This window comes from Sus scrofa, chromosome 10, assembly GCF_054392235.1.
Source record: "Sus scrofa isolate SSC_HxYL_T2T_F1_AM1 chromosome 10, Sscrofa_HxYL_maternal_Yorkshire_Landrace_v2.0, whole genome shotgun sequence".
NCBI classification, from domain to species: Eukaryota; Metazoa; Chordata; class Mammalia; order Artiodactyla; family Suidae; genus Sus; species Sus scrofa.
This window is the reverse complement of record NC_139392.1, coordinates 36,455,857-36,468,513: the sequence shown is the minus strand read 5'-3', so window position 1 is coordinate 36,468,513 and position 12,657 is coordinate 36,455,857. Positions and strand designations below refer to the sequence as shown.

The following is a 12,657-nucleotide window of genomic DNA, read 5'->3' as shown; positions in this document are numbered from 1 at the left end:
ACACAATGTATTCTATAAGTAGTAAGGGAAGGAGGGAATGGAAAGAGGGAGAAGAATGGGAATGGGGTGAAGGAGGAGAAAAATAAATGCATACAATAAGGGAAAGATACAAACTCTCTATAAGTTTCTCCAATGTACACAAATATGTAAAATACTGAGCTGTACTCAAGATACCAACACTTTGCATGTTATATATATTTTTTTAAGAATCTGTGATACACTTAAAGGGGTACTATGTGTAAGCAAGAATGACAGGTTGATTTCACACTTAAATTCAATCAATGTAATTAATATCATTATATATTAAAAATAAAATAGTGTAATAATAAAATTCAATACCCATTTGTAATAAGCTTTCTAGCAGAGTAGAAAAGAAAAATATTTTTAAGTAATTACATACAAACTTCTACATATAGGGAGATGGTGAACAGGCAGAACTCAGAGAATTTTTAGGGCAGTGAAAAGACACTGATATTATGGTGATGGATATTTGTCATTAGATTTTTCTAGACAAGCTGCTGGCAATCATGTTAAATATTCCACTAGCCATGAAACAGCACCAGTTTTTCAGACTAGGGGATTGTGTGGATCTGCTGGACCCAGGTCCAGGGAGCCCTGGCGATGGACTGAGCTCAGTCATGCCCAGATGGGGAGTCCCAGAGGAGCCAAAAATCAAAATGCTTCACAGTACCACCATCCTGTGCTTCAAGCTTCTCCATGGAGTCATTGTTGCAGCAGACTACTTGGCCACAGCAGGTGCCTACATTGCCCCCCAGACAGTAAAAAAGGCAATAGAGATCGATCCGTACCTGCTGGGCACCAGGGCTGTAGGTGCAGCAAATTGCAGATTCTGGGACAGATCCCTGGCTCATCAGTGATGCATCTATGAGCTTCAAAACAAGGAATGCATCTCAGTAGCAGCTGCCTCCAAGCTGCTTGCCAACATGGTGTATCAGTATAAAGGCATGGGGCCGTCCATGGGCACCATAATCTGTGGTTGGGGTAATAGAGACCCCGGCCTCTTCTACATGGAGAGTGAAGGAAACTGGATCTTGGAGGTGGGCTTCTCTGTAGGTTCTGCATCTGTGCATGCTTATGTGTTCATGGATCAAGGTTACTCCTATAACCTGGAGGTGGAACAGGCTTATAATATGAGCTACCAAAAGTTATGCCTACTCAGGAGGCTCAGTCAACCTTTATCATGACAGGGGGGATGTCTGGATCCAAATCTCCAGTGACAGTGTAGCTTATCTACATTACAAGTATAGTGAATCTTTCCCCTGAAGGAGGGTGTATATGGATGTTTGTATTTTGGGGGGTGACTGTTGGTAATATTGTTACAGCTTGCCATCCTCTTGTGGAGGGGTCCTCCATTGTATAGATCACTTTTTTTAGGCTCTGGTGCAATGACCACCATGTGTTACCAGTTGTTAATGAGCTGCTACAGAGACATTTATTTGTTTTACTTGGATGTTAACATTACACTACTCGACCTCAAAACAACAGCAACAAAAATATCTACATAAAATATCTAAAGCAATGCTGAAACACTGTAATCTACTCCTTTGAAAATGATCTCAAGACTAGGAGATCCAGTCCCTCCATTAATAGTCAGAATATATTGGACATAGTAATTATTTCACTATGATAAAGAAATAAAAGAAATTAGAAACTGCCATTTAAAAAATTGGTGAATGCTATGATTAACTACACACTGAAAGATCTATACAGAATGTATGAAAAATAATAAGTGAACTTAGTGAAGTTACTGGATACAAAAATTTAGAAAAATCAACTTTATTTCTATATCCTACTCACAGCAATTAGAAAATAAAATTGAAAGATTATAACAATTACAAAACCACAAAAAAAAAGAAACCTAAATTAGGAATAAATATAACAAAAATATCTAAGCCCTCAGGAATCACAGGTATAAAAATTTAACTCTTTTTTTTTGGCTGGGCTCCCAGCATGTGGAAGTATCCTGGATTGAACCCACACAACAGTGGCACCAAATCCTTAACCATTAAGCCAACAGAGAACTCTCAAAAAATCTGACAATTGTAAAATAAGTAAATAAATGGAGTGATACCAAATTTGTCTGTGGAGTGGAAGACATATTACTGCAGCAAAGTCTAAAATCTTCAGATTGATGCATAAATTCAATATAATCCCAAATAAATCCTCCCTCCCTCCTTTCCTCTCTCCTGCCCTTTCTTCCTGTTTTTTTTTTCCTCCCTCCTTTCCTTCCTTTTTTCTTCCTTCATTCCTTTCCTTTTTCTTCCTTTTAGAATTTAGAAGACTTATTGTAAAAATGATTCAGAAAGTAAAGCACAAAACATAGCAATGATAATCTTGAAGCAAGAGAATAGATTTTAAAGTTACATGTTACATGACCAGATACCATGGCCTATTATAAAGATTTAGTCATGAAGAAAACATTTTTGTGAGGACAGACTAATCAATGAAATAAATACTTCCGAACTGATCCATCCACTCATCTGATGTTACCTGACTTATGCTATTCTCCAAAAGAGAATATATTTTCAGTAAATGGTATTAGGTAATTTGCATATTTAATTTGAGAAAAGCATAAAAGAACTGGACAGCTACACAATATCCTGAACAGAATCAATTCTACCCAGACTAAATATCCTAAAGTGAAATGCAAACTTAGACATTTTAGAGGACAACATGGTGGGAAGTCTTTGTGATATTGGAACATGCACAATTTTTTAAACAGAACACACAAAGTGATAACTATATGATATTTTAAAAGATTAATTGGACTATTTTAAGAAATAGAATACTAGAGAAGGAACAATCCAGAAGTACATACTACCATATATGGTATATTAAGTAAAATAACCCAGACAAAACCAAAACTAATACATAGGATTTCCTTTATATAAAATAACAAAAATAGTTGAAAATGACTTATGTTAATAAAAGTCAGAATTATTATGTGTGTGTAAATGTGTGTTTGCATGAGTGTATGAATGTGTGTGTGTATATAAGTGGAAAGTTCAAGGTAGAAAGAAGAATAAAATATTCTTCTGGGGTCATAATAATGTTTTCATTTATTTTTTTGTTATTGCTGTTTAATCTGGATTCTGATTACACAGCTTTGTTATGATTATAATTTTCAGTATGCAGTCCTATCTACATTGCTTAATGTTCATGCTCAAGTACCTTATTTCCTGAGGTGTGACTGTATCTGGTGTAGTGTTTTCATTTGGTTACCACTTGGCCATTGTGTCATGGAGGAGCCTGTGGCCTGTCATGAGTAGTTGCTGAGCCCACTGTCCTCCTACCTGTGTTTTTCTTACTTCCCTGAGATTTTCTAGTCATCCATGTCCTCTGCGAATGAGGAGTGTGATTTCTTCCCTCCCAGTCTGTCTGCATTTTCTTGCCTTTCAAAGCAGCTGGGATTTTCAGGGCTGCTCTGCAGGAGGTGGAAAAAGCAGACTTGCTGTGTCACTCCCACTTCAGGCAAAGGCCAGGGACCGAACTTGGACCTATCTTGCATGCTGTCCAAAGTGACCTCAGACATAGCAGCCAGTGCCACTTACAACACAGGGCTGTTCCTTGCCTGTAGTGATCACGGTGTGGCTGGCTCCACAAATGGGACAGATGGTGACACTGGATACCTCCCCAAGTCAGATGACACAGGCTTTAAGGCCAAGTGAGGGACTTGTGCTCAGCCCAGGAGCTGGTGAAGTTCAAGGCAGACAGAGAGAGCCAGATGAGCACAGAGAAAGAGATAGATGTTGTGACAGCAAAGTGGGTATTCTTTTTGTGACACTGTTACTTTGCAGTGGGACCTGGGGTGGGACTTATACTGACTGGCTGCAGAAAAGTGACTGGACACAGAGCAAGGTCCCACTGCTTGCCCATCCCAGCTGTGTCTCAGCATTCCTGAAGCACCAGGTTCCTGGACTCCTGCTGGGACACAGCAGGGGCCGCCCAGTACCTGCCAGGAACTATGCTATCCTCAGAGTTTTTGGTGTGGGACAGGGAAGTTCCTTTGGTTTTCATTGGCACTTTCAACACTGTAGGGATGAGAAAATCAGAAGTGGTAGATGGTCACACAATGCAGTTGACCTGGATGCCTCCTGGTTGGCAGCTCCTCAGGACCTTCTGGCATGGTCCCAGCTGGGAGCAGTCAGGAGACTGGAGTTTTGGCCAGTCTCCCAGTGCTGGTTATTTGCAGGGTCAACAGGGCCATCATGGCCACATATGCAGAGGTCCACATTGGCAGAATACACAGAGGTTTGGAGAGCCTAATGTCTCTGCAGGGACTGGGCCAGACAGAAGGGAGCTGGCACTCTGTCTACATGGTCCCACAGCTCTTGGAGTCCTGTGTGTCGCTGAAAACTCAGCTGCCTTGCAGAGGCCCCCAGAATGCCCTCACTGTCTTCAGAATTACATGGCATCTGGTGATCTGGCAGGCATTACTGGTGCATATCCATGGAGCCAGGAGCCAGAACCAAAGATATATTTCAGCCCCTGACAAGTTTCCCACCACACTCAGTGAGCTCAGCAAAAACCAGCAGTGAGGATATGTCTAGTGGACCCCCAGGGACAGCTGTTAAGGCTCATGTGAGCAGGTGGTGCCCTGGCTCCACCTTGGCTCCTGGGAATTTCCCCCACTGTCAGGTCACTGAGATGTGTGCTTGCCTGCACACTCATGGGCTCCAGGCCTTTTGGAAGGACCAGCTCCCAGGTCCTCCTGGTGCTTCCTCAAAACTCTCCTCCTGGCCTTGGCTTGGCCTGATTGACATCCAGCCCCATTTTTCCATGACCTGCTCACAGACTTGCAGGTTCTCCTCTCACTTGGTTCAAACAGACTGATTCTACTCTTCTCTGAAATCTACTTGTGCTGCATCCCACATATTTATAATTCCCATTATGAGTTCTGATCAGACCAGTGAACTATTGAGAGATGAGTCTTTTTTCCAATCTGTGGGTTTTTTTTTAAACCATCAACAAGGAAGTATTGAAGCCATCACAGAGCATTCACTGTGTTCTGGGTCTAAGATACCCAAGAGGCACTCCCCACTAAACTTGTGTATTCTTGGCTACACATGTGTTTTGTTTTGTTTTTGTTTTTGTATTGTCTTTTTAGGGCCACACCTTGGGAATATTGAAATTCCCAAGGATGGGGGTCCAGTTGGAACTGAAGGTGCTGAACTACAGCATAGAAACACCAAGGCCAGATCTGAACTTCATCTGCAACATACGACACAGCTAATGGCAATGCAGAGGTCTTAACCACCAAGCATGGCCAGGGATCAAACCCTCATCCTCATGAATACTAGTTGGGTACTTAACCTGCTGAGCTACAAAAGGAACTCCCTACACATGCAATTCTGAGTTTTTTCTTCTTTTTTTATTTTGGCCACATTTTCAGCATTCAGAATTTCCTTGGCCAAGGACTGAGCCTATGCCATGGCAGCACCCTGATCCACTGCACTGATAACCTCATGAGAAACTCTGGCTGTAAATGCTTCTAGGTAAAACAATTTATCTCACTTAAAATCACTATTAGTAAGTATGGGTCTTTTACATTTATTTTAGTTACTGACATATTGGGGTTTATTTTCACTGTATTACTTTACACCATGTACTCCTCACTTTTCTTTTTTTTTTTTTTTTTTTTTTTTTACTGTGGTGTAAAAGGGAGATATACCCCTTGACATTTACATGCACAGCACAGCATTGTTAACCATGGGCCTCTTTAGAACTGATGCTTTCCAGCCACACATGTTTAAACTGATTTCATTCTGGGGTTTGTGCTCTGTGTCCAGGATCTGTCCAGGGCACATAGACTAGAACAGAGGCCACCCTGCCCACATGAACTTGTGAAGAGACAAGTGGATCAGGGGAGTGGGAGCAGGGCCCCTTAGACACTGTCCTGAGCAGTGTGGGGACACGGTGGACATAGCTTGTGGGGTCTCCAGGCCGGTGTGTTTTCTGTGCTGGGGCCAGGCAACAGGTTAAAAGGCAAGAGCCCAAGGAAGGAGGGTTGGCTAAATAGGATCTACCCTGTGGCCATGGTCAACACCAGTTCTCCTCTGTTTCCTTTCTAGTTGGGGGCCTTATCTGATACCCTTGGAGCAGAGGCAGTGAGTTGATGATACAGGGTCCACAACCACTCAACTCCTGGGTCCTGGTCAGCCACACCAGCTGGCTCATGTGGGTCTGAACTGCTCTCATGTGGTCTCCATCTCTGAGCCCCACTAGCCAGCAGGGTGGGTGATGGAAAGGGCTGTGGATTCCTGATCTCCGGGAAGTCATGGAGCCAGTGTCCACGCCCCTCTGTACCTTCAGCTCATCCCTAGGTAAGAAGGGTGAGACTGGGGAGCAGCCACACCTGCTCCACCCCATGCTGTGAGTGACAGTGAGGAGAAGCTTGTGTGCAGGGTGTGTAGGCTGGGTCCAGAGGAAAAGCCAGATGCCCATGCACACACTGCACATATGTGATCACATGCACAGAGCACACATGTGCCACTGTGGGAGGTGGAGCTACAGGGGATACCTGTAAGAGGTGACATTGCTGTAATCCAGGCCTCCAGGACAAAGGGGCTAGTATGGGACCCCAGTGGCCTTACTCACATTACTTTCTTTTTTCAACCTTCATCTTTAGGGTCTTATGCTTGGCATGTGGAAGTTCCCAGGCTAGGTGTAGAATCAGAGATGCAGCTCACAGTCAATGCCACGGCCACAGCCACATCCATGTCTGCAACCTACACAACAACTTACCGAACTGTCAGATCCTTAACCCAATGAGCAAGACTAGGGATCAAGTCTGCATCTTCATGGATATGTCAGGTTTGTTTCCACTCAGCCATAATGGGAATTCCAAGGTTGCTATTCTTTAGTAGGTTCTTGGTGTCAGGGAAGTTACAGAGGCTCCCTAAAACCACCCATCTCTGTATGAGTGGGACTGTGTGCCCAGCCAGCCAACCCCTTCCCAGGCCTAAGAAGGAAACCCTCAAGCCCACCACAACAAGTGTACACTGCCATGTCAGTTCCTCCATGGACATGCTTCAACCTGAGCAGATAACAAAGACAAGCCCAGGGAAAATGTGCCAGTTGTTTGGAGACCTATGTGGCCTGCTTCAGAAGTTCATGTGTAGAGTAACTAAGTAGGAATAGCTAGAGAACCCATAAAAATGTTAAATAGGGCCTGGCCATGGCAGCTAAGAAGACATAAAGATTACTACAAAGCTACCATATGTAGGAAAAGGCTTGCTATGTCAGAAAAAAAAAAAAATCCTGGACACCATTTATAAAAAGGGACAGATTCAAACGTATGGAAATGAAGTATGTGCATGGGAGAGGGGACTCTCAACGAAGTCAAAGAAAATATGAAACTGAAAAAAAAATTGTACTTTTAATGCCCTTAATGAGTAAGGAATTTCTACAAATCAACTTCTTAAAGGCAAACATGTGGGAAACAATGTGACATGTAGGTCACAGTATAAAGGGAAGAGAGAGAAAATATGCATATCTCTAAATGATATGTAGCTAGAAAGCAAAAGCCATGGTAGCAGGCATCCTCACCTCAGCAGCTTTCAAGGTCAAAGCTGAGATGGAAGGTCTGATGGTCAGGCGGTCTCAGAGAGTGCAGCAGGGGTCAGTGGGCACCACCAATACCCTGCATTATAACCACAGGCAGAGGTGACTGACATTACCTCCACATGGGGCGTCAGCAGGGGACTGCTCCTGGGTACTTTCCAAATGGAAAGACCTGAGAGCTCAAAATTAAGGAACATTAATACAATCATGTTGGATCCATAATACGCATGTTACAAAGCCACTGACAACTGCCCATGAAGGTAATGATGAAGATCTCTAGTGTTGGCAGTTGCAGAACCTCCTGTGAGCAGGAGCAGAGCACAGCTGTGATACACACCTCTCTGAGGGAGAAATGGGGGGTGGGCTGAGGATCAGTGGGACAAGGCGAGGCCTCCCTAGGGAGATCAACTTGGTTACAGGACACTCCCCCAAAGGCAAGAGCATCCAGGTAAAGGGCTCAGGGCTGATGCCACACAATGAGATGGGACCTCATGTGGATGGAATGACAGTGGCGTCACAATTCCAACGCTGCCTGGCACCCACTCTGCTTTGTGTCTGAAGGCATTTGGGAGCCCTCATGGTCTCTGACCTGCTCTGGAGCTTGCTCATTTTTCCTGACCCTCTCATTCAACTTGTTACTGTTTCTAGAGGAGAGGCACACCTAAAACAGCAAGAGCTAAGAAAGGTGAGCAAGATCTGCACCCTCATCCCTAATGGGCTCCTTGGGGACAGAGGCCACTTGGCAGGTGATTCCCTTCCCCCTGAGCTGTGGCTAAGCTGACACTAAGCACTGAAGGTGAGCCAGGGGGATGCAGCCCCTCAGGGAGCTGAAGGGTGCCAGCTTCAGCCAAGGGGTCCAGGCTCATGAAGGAGGCCAAGGTCAGAGCTTAGACATCTGGATTGGGGAAGGTGGTAGGTGAGAGGAAAATGGAGATGAGGAGAGATGGAAGTGGAAGGATGGGAGAAGGAGGAGGTGGTGCAGGGGAGAAGGAGGAAATATGAGCAGTGAAGGAACAGAGCAAGGAGGATGAACAGGAGGAGGACAAGCACAGAAAGGGGGAGCAGGGGGACAGGAGGCCAAGACTAGCCCAAGCCAGCTCTTTGGGGGTCTTATTGAGGTCCCTGCAAAGTTGTACCTATCTGATACAGTGGTTTGATGCTCAGACCCAGAGAACCTCAAGGTGTTGATTGAGCCCTAGGTGGGAAGTTGTTGGCCTGATTCAAGACCAACCATAAGAGCTTAGTGTCTATATCATTATCCTCCTGGCACTGCTAAAAATCAGGGGGAGAGGAGGAGTGAAGGAAGATCAGGATTCAGGGACAGCTGGTTGTGAGGATCCATGTGCTCAGATCCATCCCACCCAGTCTCAACTTTGCCCTGGTATCCCTTGCCTGTGTGGAGAGATGCCCCTCCCTCAAAAGAAAGTTGAATTTCAGGTCAAAAGTTCAGGGCTAATCCTGGCCAATGGGATGAGCTCCACTGTGGATAGGATGAGCTCCACTGTGGGTGGAATGGAAGTAACCCCAGAGTTCTGTCTATTGCCTATCACCCACTCTGCTTCATGTACCCAGGCAGTTGGGGGCCTTTGCAGTTGCTGACCTGCTCTGATGCTCACTCACCTGCCCACCCTGCTCTGACCCACCTGATCCCCACACCTGCCTGGTCACCCTGTTACCATTTTGAGAGGAATGGCCCACATCTGAAAAGTGTCAAAAAGGTGAGCATGAGCTATTCCCTTGGATGCTACCAACATCTCAAGGACAGAGAGGCCATTGGTTGGTGCCTGGACCACTCAGGTCTGGGCCTGAAGTGACAGGCACCTCCAGCAGCATCTGCTTAGTGTGCATCCCCCTCAGGACTCTGTGGGATGTGGGCTTCTGCCAGAGATGTCCAAGTCCCTGTGAGGAGCCTAAGGTGAGAGCTCAGACCCCTGGCCCAGAAAAGGAAGAGAAGGAGGAAGATGGAGGGGAGATGGCAAAGGAGGGGGAGGAGGATGGGGTGGAAGGTAAGTCTAGCCAGAGGAGAGATAGATGCAGGTGGAAAGGGGGATACAGGAATATTGAGCAGGAGATTAATTAGAAAGAGTTAAAAAGACAGGAGTGGGAGCAAGAAGAGTAAGGATGAAGGAGATGGAGCAGGAAGATGGAGGATGAGTATATGGAGGAGGAGTAGATGGAGGAGGGGGAGAAATAAGCAGGACATGATGGATGGATGGAAGTGGTTGATGGAAGAGGAAGAAGGAGAGATGGAGGAGGGCATGTAGGGGGATCAGAGGTCCAGGATAATGCAGAACCACTGGCTGTGGGATCCAGTTGGGGTCTCTGCAAAGGACACACCTGAGTGAGCCCCAGGTTTGATGCTTGAATCCAGGCAGCCTCAAGGAGCTGTGTGAGGCCTGCATGGGAAATCTCTGGCCTGATTCAAGTTCAATTGCAAGGGGTTAGGGTCAACATCAGTATTGTCTTGGAAGCCCTATAAGGGAGGGGGAGAGGAGGAGTGAATGAAAGTTATGGTCTTTCATCACATGGTGGACAAAGTGTTTCTGAGAGTCCATGTGCCCAGGTCCACTTCCTTCCAGGCTACAACTGGTGCAGCCACCTTTCCCTGCCAGCTGACAGCCCTATCACTGGAGAAGATGACCTCCTTTTTATGGATTCAGTGCTAGTACTGACCTCTGACCTTAGCCATATTTTGGGTGGAATGGCAGCCACCTCCAAGTTCCACCCTCTGCATGGCACCCTCTATGCTTTGTGTCCCCAGGTAGTTGGAGGCCCTTGTGGTCTCTGACCTGCTTTGATGCTCACCCGCCCTCCCTGCTCTTACCCATGGATCTGAAACTGAGTCCATTTATACATTGAAGAGCAGCTCTAACAGTGAGAGGTCAGAAAGGTAAGGAAGACCTGCACCACACACTTACTCTTGGGGACAGAGGCAACCGGGTGGGGTGATTTGGTCCTCCCTGGTCTCAGACAGGATGATGCCAATCCAAGGCCTGACCATGAGCCAGGTGCAGGCAGCCCCTTATATCTCCAAGGGGTGAAGCCTGCTGCCCAAATTGTGCAATTCTATGTGAGGGGCTCAAGGTTAGAGTTCAGAAAACTGACTCCAGGTGGGTAGCACCGTGGAAAGAGGATAGACAGGGAGAGTTTGCTAGAGGAGACACAGAGAATTAAGGTGAGATGCAGAAAGGAGGGGGATGAAGGGGAGGAAAGATGAATGGAGGGGAAGGGGAGGAAGGAAGGTGCTGGAGGAGAAGTGTAGCAGGTGGAGGAAAAACGAATGATAGGAATGAATGTATGGAGCAGGATCAGGGCCTCCAGGGCAGCCCAGAGCCCGCTCTATGGTGTCTGGATTGGGTCCCTGCACAGGATATGCCCAAACAAGCCCCTGGTTTGATGCTTGGACCTGGGGCATCTCAGGGAGCTGAGTGAATACTAAATGGGAAATCATTTGCTTGATTCCAGTCCAACTGCAAGGGCTTAGTTTCCACATCAGTATCCTCCTGGCACTGCTAGCAAGCAGAGGGAAAGAAGGAGTTAAGGAATATCAGGGTTGGAAGACCAGCTGGTCAGGGTTGAATGAGTCCAGTTTCCCATGTACAGCTCATGCATGATCCACCTGCTCCTGGTCACATGTGCCCTGCATGGAGAGAGGACCCTTAGACAAAAGGAAAGTCATTTTTCAGGTCAAGGATTGAGTGCTGCTCATGGCTTATGGGATGGGCTCCAATATGGGTGAAAAGGCAGTGACTGCAGAGTTCCACTGCCTGCCCTGAACCCACTCAGCTTCATGTCCCCAGGCAGTTTGAGGCCCTCATGATCACTGACCTGCTCTGACACTTTTTCACCTGCCTGCTCTGCTCTGACCCACCTGTTCCCAAATCCCACCTGGTTACCTTGTAATCATTTTGAGAGGAGAGGCCCATATTCAAGAGCGAGAGTCAGAAAAGTGAGCATAGAGGCCCCCTTGAACCCTACCAACACCTCAAGGATGGAGGCCACTGGTGGGTGCCTGAACCACTCAGGTCTGGGGCTGAGGTGAAAAGGACCTCCAGTACCAATCATTGAGTGCACAGCTCCCTCAGGGATCTGTGGGATGTGGGCTGCTGCTAGAGATCTGAGTCCCTGTGAGGAGCCTGAGGTGAAAGCTCAGACCCCTGACCCAGAAAAGGAAGAGAGAGAGAGAAGGAGAGAGGGCAGATGATGCAGGAGGTGGAGGAGGAGGATGGGGAGGAAGGAAGGTCTAGCTGGACAAGAGTTGGATGGAGGAAGGATGAACGAGGAGGTGATTTAGGAGGAGAGTAAAAGACAGAAGGGTGAGTAAGTAAAGGAAAGATGGTTGGAGGCAGAGGGGGAGGACACAGGAAGGAAGCAGAGGATAAGAGGGGGAGGTCGATGTGGATGAAAGAGAATTAAGGTGAGATGCAGAAAGGACAGGAGAAGCAGGGGATACAGACCACCCAGAGCCTCTGTATTGAGTTCTAATAGGTGTTGCTTAAATGTTGTACCTGACTGAGCATGTGGTTTGATGCTGGGGCCCAGGAAACCTCAGGGAGCTGGATAAAGCTTAGGTGGGAAATTTCTGGCCTGATTCAAGTCCAATGAAAAAACCTTACTGTCCCCATTGGTATCTTTCTGGAAACCTCTAAGAGGGAAGGGGAGAGGAGGAGTGAAGGAAGGTCAGGGTTGGGGGACCAAGTATTCCTGAGGGTCCATGTCCCAATGTCCATCACAGGCCAGGCTACAGCTGCCCTAGTCACCTTCCCCTGCAGGGTGACACCCCTGTCCATGGAGAGGATGAGCTCCTTGGTTATGGGCTCAATGTTGACCCTGACTTCTGGTATCAACATTATTGTGGGTGGAACGACAGTGAACTGGCAATTATACCTGCTTCCTGACACCAAATCTTTTTCATGTCCCCAGGTGGATAGAGGCCCTTGTGGTCACTGACCTGCTCTGACAATCACTCATCAGCCTGCCCTGGTCTGACCTAACTGATCACCACACCCTCCTAGTTACCATTTTGAGAGGATAGGCTCTCATCCAACAGTGAGTGTCATAAAGGTGAGCTTG

At 46.6% G+C, this 12,657-nt stretch overlaps 1 pseudogene; it reads left to right on the top strand.

Moving 5' to 3' along the window:
* Positions 1-524: 524 nt before the first annotated feature.
* On the top strand, positions 525-1,284 carry LOC110258768 (proteasome subunit beta type-5 pseudogene; annotated as a pseudogene).
* Positions 1,285-12,657: the final 11,373 nt, after the last annotated feature.